The sequence below is a fragment of the Clarias gariepinus genome, chromosome 2 (genome assembly GCF_024256425.1).
Source record: "Clarias gariepinus isolate MV-2021 ecotype Netherlands chromosome 2, CGAR_prim_01v2, whole genome shotgun sequence".
Lineage (NCBI taxonomy): Eukaryota > Metazoa > Chordata > Actinopteri > Siluriformes > Clariidae > Clarias > Clarias gariepinus.
Genome location: NC_071101.1, coordinates 43,681,740 through 43,687,468, shown reverse-complemented (window position 1 = coordinate 43,687,468; position 5,729 = coordinate 43,681,740). Strand labels below are relative to the sequence as shown.

The 5,729-nt window shown below is 39.3% G+C and overlaps 1 long non-coding RNA gene across 1 annotated transcript; it reads left to right on the top strand.

Annotated features, from left to right (window-relative positions):
• The first annotated feature begins 200 nt into the window (after positions 1-200).
• On the top strand, positions 201-2,142 carry LOC128544757 (uncharacterized). Its single transcript, XR_008365814.1, has 3 exons — positions 201-429; positions 1,681-1,770; positions 2,008-2,142. It is a non-coding gene; the product is annotated as an uncharacterized LOC128544757 (long non-coding RNA).
• Positions 2,143-5,729: the final 3,587 nt, after the last annotated feature.

Below are 5,729 nucleotides of genomic sequence, written 5' to 3'. Positions count from 1 at the left end.
AGTGAACATTTAAGATGAACACAAACTCCCCTAGATGTAAGTTTAGATGTTGTTAATCCACCACAGGCTGGATGTTGTAACAGTAATGCAATATGTTAATGTTTGTTCATTCTCCAGGTTGTACATTGAATCAGCAGACAGTGAGTGTGACTGGATACGTGGGACAGTCTGTCCTTCTGCCCTGCTCCTGCTCTCAACTACAAGCCAAACCACACACTCTCAGATGGATCTTATATAAAGAATCTGATTATAAAGAAATCTTCCCAAAGGACCAGACAAATCTCTACACACACAGAGTTCAGCTCATTAATGATCATCAGCCAGGAAATCTCTCTCTACTCATATCACACCTGACAGTAGGGGATGGAGGATATTACAGGTGTGAGATCAGCAACAATGATTATAAAGACGTCTCAGTCACAGTTAAAGGTAAAATGATCTCCACTCAGAGAGAATTTATATTTACGTAATCCGAATAAAATGAACACACATTTACAGCCGCGTGAGGCAGCAATCACACTAAATATATTGTCTAATTTTACTCCCAAAAAAGAGAAAAATGCTTCTGTTTCATGTTCTGCTCATGTTTTAATTAAGTTTAGATTTTCTGGAACATCTGTCTTAGAGCTGTCCCTGTGTAAAATGTTACTACAGAAACAGCAGCATTAATGAATAAACTCATTCATATAAACAACAGCCTCCTGAACCTCCCAAACATTAATCCCATAACGTTGGGGCTTTAAAAGGAAAAGCTCCGCCCCCTGCTGGAGATTTCATAATACACGGATATTCATAAGACACTCAAACAAATGGGATTAATACAGAATCAAACACACACACACACACACACACGCACACACACACACACGAGAAAGAAAGAAACAGAGACAATCACACTTTATATTCTCTATCTTTTTTTTTCTTTTGTTCTTCTCCCCTTGTTTTTATTAATAATCATTATTCTTTCTACTTTCTTCACCTATTATTATTATTATTATTATTAATATTATTATAGTAGTAGTAGTACTAAGTAGTTTTAGCTTTGTTTTTGTTTTCCTTCTTAATAATACAGTGTTTTGTGTTTGATTAAATTCAGCGGCACAGTGGCTTAGTGGTTAGCACTGTCCCCTTACACCTCCAGCGTCCAGGTTCAATTGTCATCCACATTTGATTCCTGTCTCTGTGTGCATGGAATTTGTGTGTGTGTGTGTTCTCCCTGTGCTAAGTGGGTTCCTCCCACAGTCCAAAGTTCCCAAATTGCCCATATGGTGTGAATGTATGTGTGTGTGTGTGTGTGTGTGTGTGTGTGTGTGTGTACCCTGCCTTGTCCCCTAAGTCTGCTGGAGAGGCTCCAGACTCAAACCTGTACAGGATAAACGGTTTAGAGAATGAATTAATGAACCTTTTCTAGAAAGAAAAAAAATACACTCAAATTCTTTATTCAAACCACAACTTATCCAGATGTTTTGTATTTACAACTTTATATATAAAATCACTGAGTGCATTTAGCATGAAATATTTCATTACATTTATTTTAAATATAGTGTTAATTCATTCTACATAAACACGTCTGTGGTTTACCTGAAAATGCTCATACGTCAGTGCATATGTAATATTCTCTTATAGCATCCATAAAAATGTTCATGTCTAATGTTGATATTATTAATAACATCTCTCCAGAGTCTCTCCCCTTCGTCCCCTTCGCTGTGGTGACTGTGATCTTTCTGCACATCATCGTAGCTGTGGTCTATTGCAGCACCAGAAAGAAAGGTACACATTTAGTTTAAATTGTTGTATAATTTATTTTAGTTATTAAGTTCATCTATTGAGGATATTTACATGAACAGGACAGGACTGCATAGTTAATAACAAACTCCAGTGACCCGTCTGCATCTCAGGAGCATCTCAAGCACTTGCTTTACTATTTCATAGAAATTCAACATCCATGACTCCAGTTTATCTGCTGAACTGACTGAATGTTTCTTGTCTATTTTACTCTCCATATAGACTCTCCATATAGTCCTGATAGAGTTCATTACAGCAGAGCTGATGGAGATGGAAAAGTGAATCTGCAGTAGAGAACATCATCAGCAGAAGAGACACATGTTTAACAGCAGCGACCCTCAACACACCTGATTAACAGATCAGATAGTTCCATCAGTTTATATCAGATGTTTAAAGTTTAAATATTTATAAAAAAAAAACTTTATTATTTTTATTCTTTTGTATCAAATTCAACATAATAAATAAATCCATGTCACATTAGTGATTGTAAACAATTTTCCCATCATTGATCATCTTCACCTGTTAAGTCCCTCTTCCTCTTCCAAAGCCAGATGTCCAGTCCATCTCCCAAAACCTTCCTCCACCTCCCTCAGCCACAATCCTGTCCTTATGTCACCTGATAGAGCTGGATGATTGGTTCATTATCTCTGATTTGCTCTCTTTCTACAGTATGAAGCTCTTTTTCCTCAGCATATATTCCTCCTGCATTCTCAGTTTAAACATTTCCCCTTTAATATATTGAAGCTCAGTACTCAGTCCTAACAACTTCAGGCTCTCCGGTTTGACGCTGATCTCATGTTAATGCCTGTGTAAAGTTTCCCCTGATCTCCCATCTCTGTGTGGGCTTCATCTGGGTTCTTCAGGTTCTTCTTACTGTCTAAAACATGCAGGTGGATGGATTGGTGGCTCTAAATCATCTTTAGGTGTGAATGAGTGTGTGAGCATGGTGCCTTGTTATTGTCTGGCCTCCCAGTCAGGCTGTATTCCTGCCTTATTCCCTGTCTTTTTACTATGGACTATGTATCCATCACAACCCTGACCAGAATAAAGTTCTTAATGCAAGTAAAGTAACGTGCAGAGGTCACACTCTACACTAGATTAGTGTGACCTCTGCTGGCATGGAGGACAAATGTCCTTAACACTAGAAGCGCCGAGCAGCGGCCATTTGACCGCAAGGGGATAAAAAAAAAAACTTCACACTCGATCAAATTCCAGGACCCTCCTTTCATGACTTTTCCTAGTTCTGTGAGCTTAATCACCCTGTATGCTTACATTTTCAAAATCGCACCAGTAACAGCCAGTATAAAGCTATTTTGCTCTTATTTACGTGAAATCGCTGACAGCTGCGCGCCGGTCATGCCGTTTCCTGCCTTTTCCAACCTGCGATTCTCATTTCTCTCAGCAGATGGCGCAAGGGATCGCACATACTATCTATGCGTCATTCAGTGCGTATATGTAACTATCTCAGGTTTTATTCCATATATGCAGTTTATTATATATATATATATATATATATATGCTTCCGTGAAATTATCTCTAAAACTATATTGTTTTACATTATACATATGTAATGACCCCTCCTGAGGATATAAAGCCTCATTATTGAATTTGAATAAATTAGATCTACCACAGCAGATAATAAACTATGCTATGTCATAACCGAAGCAAACACCACGATTATGCCTCGTTTCGTTCAGTGTTGCTAGGCAACGGACCACGCGCCTAATCGGCGGGAACGTGGTTCACTTTGCCGCGGTGTATTATAAACCTGCGGAATGTTTCACTGCTTATGCTCATGTAATAAGAGCGAGGGAAATGTGGAAGTGATGTGTGGCCACTGAATGAGAACTAAATCAAAGATTTCAGTAACTACACTGAGTGTAACATCTGCATAGAGACACTAAACAGCTGAACAACTTCACTTACCCCTGAAAAAAAGCTGTATTTTGTTTGTTTATATTTTGAATTTTTATAACAGTACAAGCAGACACACACACACACACACACACACACACACCTCCCCTGAGCCCTCGGTCAACATCTAATCACTGTCGATATGCAAATGAGTCAAGACGTAGCCTAACGTGGTGTCGTGTCGGATTTCAGCGCTCACGGAGTGGAAAGACTTTGAAGCAGTTGCAGCGTTTTTTCAGTTACAACAAGCACAGCGATGAGTCCACGTTGTTTCACTGTTTATGACATAGTGACACTAAACAGCTGAACAACTTCACTTTTCTGTTTACCTTTGAGAAAAAAAAGCTGTATTTTGTTTGTTTATATTCAGAGTAACACCTTCCAACCACCTCTTATAGTCTATTGTTAGTTTTAATAATTTGGAAAGAAACTAATTATCACTACATCAGTACCCCAACCATGGCTGGACTGGCCATAGGGCATACCGGTGGCCATAGGGCATTTGCCCGGTGGGCCGATGGTGATTTTCGTCTTTTGTGGACCGGCCGCCGATGTTTTTTTTTTTTTTTTGTAATGTTATAAACTATTAAAGGTGGCGGCTTGGCCAATTGGTCATGATTGACTCTGGGCTGGACCAATTACAGCCGAGGAGGTCAGATGCACCCTCCCCCTTGCAACGGCTCAGCAATCACATATCATTTCTGAACAAAAATGGAAAACAAAAAACGCAAAGGAGCAGGAGGAGCCGGAAAAATTAGGGCCAAAAAGAAACTAGCCCTTCAGGCAGATGCTGCCAAATGTGCTAAAATATCACAGTTGTTTGGTGGCTATAGTGGAGCTTCCACTTCAGTAAAATTAGCAAGTGATGGAGGCCAGCAGCCGCAGGTTGAAGAGTGAAAGGGGAGGCAGGAGGAGGAGAGACCTGAGGCGGCCGCCGGTCCAAGTGGCAGAAGTGAACTTGAGGTAGCCTAAGTAAAACCATAAAAAAACTTATAAACCAAGTAGGTGTAGCTTATTTTCGTTGTGCTTGCTAACTTTTTAAAGTCAGTTACAATAACTCCTACTGTGTACTAGTTAGCATGATGACAGAGTTTCTATGCTGGTGCTATGATGTTACTGAGAGTGAATTATTGATAAGGTTAGTTAGTATGGGTTGCCAAACATAAAAAACGTAATCGACCCGTATTCAGAGAAAATATTATGCGTTACGTATTGAGGTGAAAAGGAACGCGATTTGTCCTGTATTTCAGCTAAAATAAAAAAAAAAATAAATAAATAAATAAAAAAACACGAAGCTGGAGTTATCCTGTGTCTTTACGCTGCGCAGCAGCCTCGGCTTCTCTCATTCTCTCCCCCTCCTTCTCCTGTTGATCAGTTGATCGGTTTATCAGCTGTTTGCTGGAGCCACAGCCATAAAAGCTGCTAGTCATGATCGGTTTGGATATGTGAGAGAGAAACATAAAGGTGAAACCAGGAGATGTCCTTATTGAATCATCAGAGTTGAACAGGTGATGGAGAAACAGGTTTATCTTTTAGGTGACATGAATGAGTTGAAGGGAAGTTATGAACTGTTTCTGAGAGACAAATAACACCAGGATCCTTTTCTACATAGCTGACAGCTGGTAACTGTGCAGGGGCGGGTCTAGCAAAGTTTTGCCAGGGGGCCAGGTAGGGCATTAACAAGGAAAGGGGAGCACAAAGAAATACTTTTCTTTCTTATTCTCATTTTAAATGTCTAGCTTTTAAATAATTATCTGAATCTTACAACCAAAGTGGTCATTTGATGTTAAATGTATAGAAATCCATTATCGTTTATAGTAAATATTAAGTCTAAAAATATTAAGTCTCTGTAAGCCCAGTAAGCTTACCATCTGTGCAGTCTGAAATTATGTCGAAGAAAGATGTTGAATCTATTTAATTATTGTAGAAAAATAATTGATTTCTGTGCACTTGTGTTACGATTTAGCTGGTTGTGGCAGCCCAGGTCTCTGGATGACACTCCAGCGATCATGATCTCTGTGTTTTGTTGT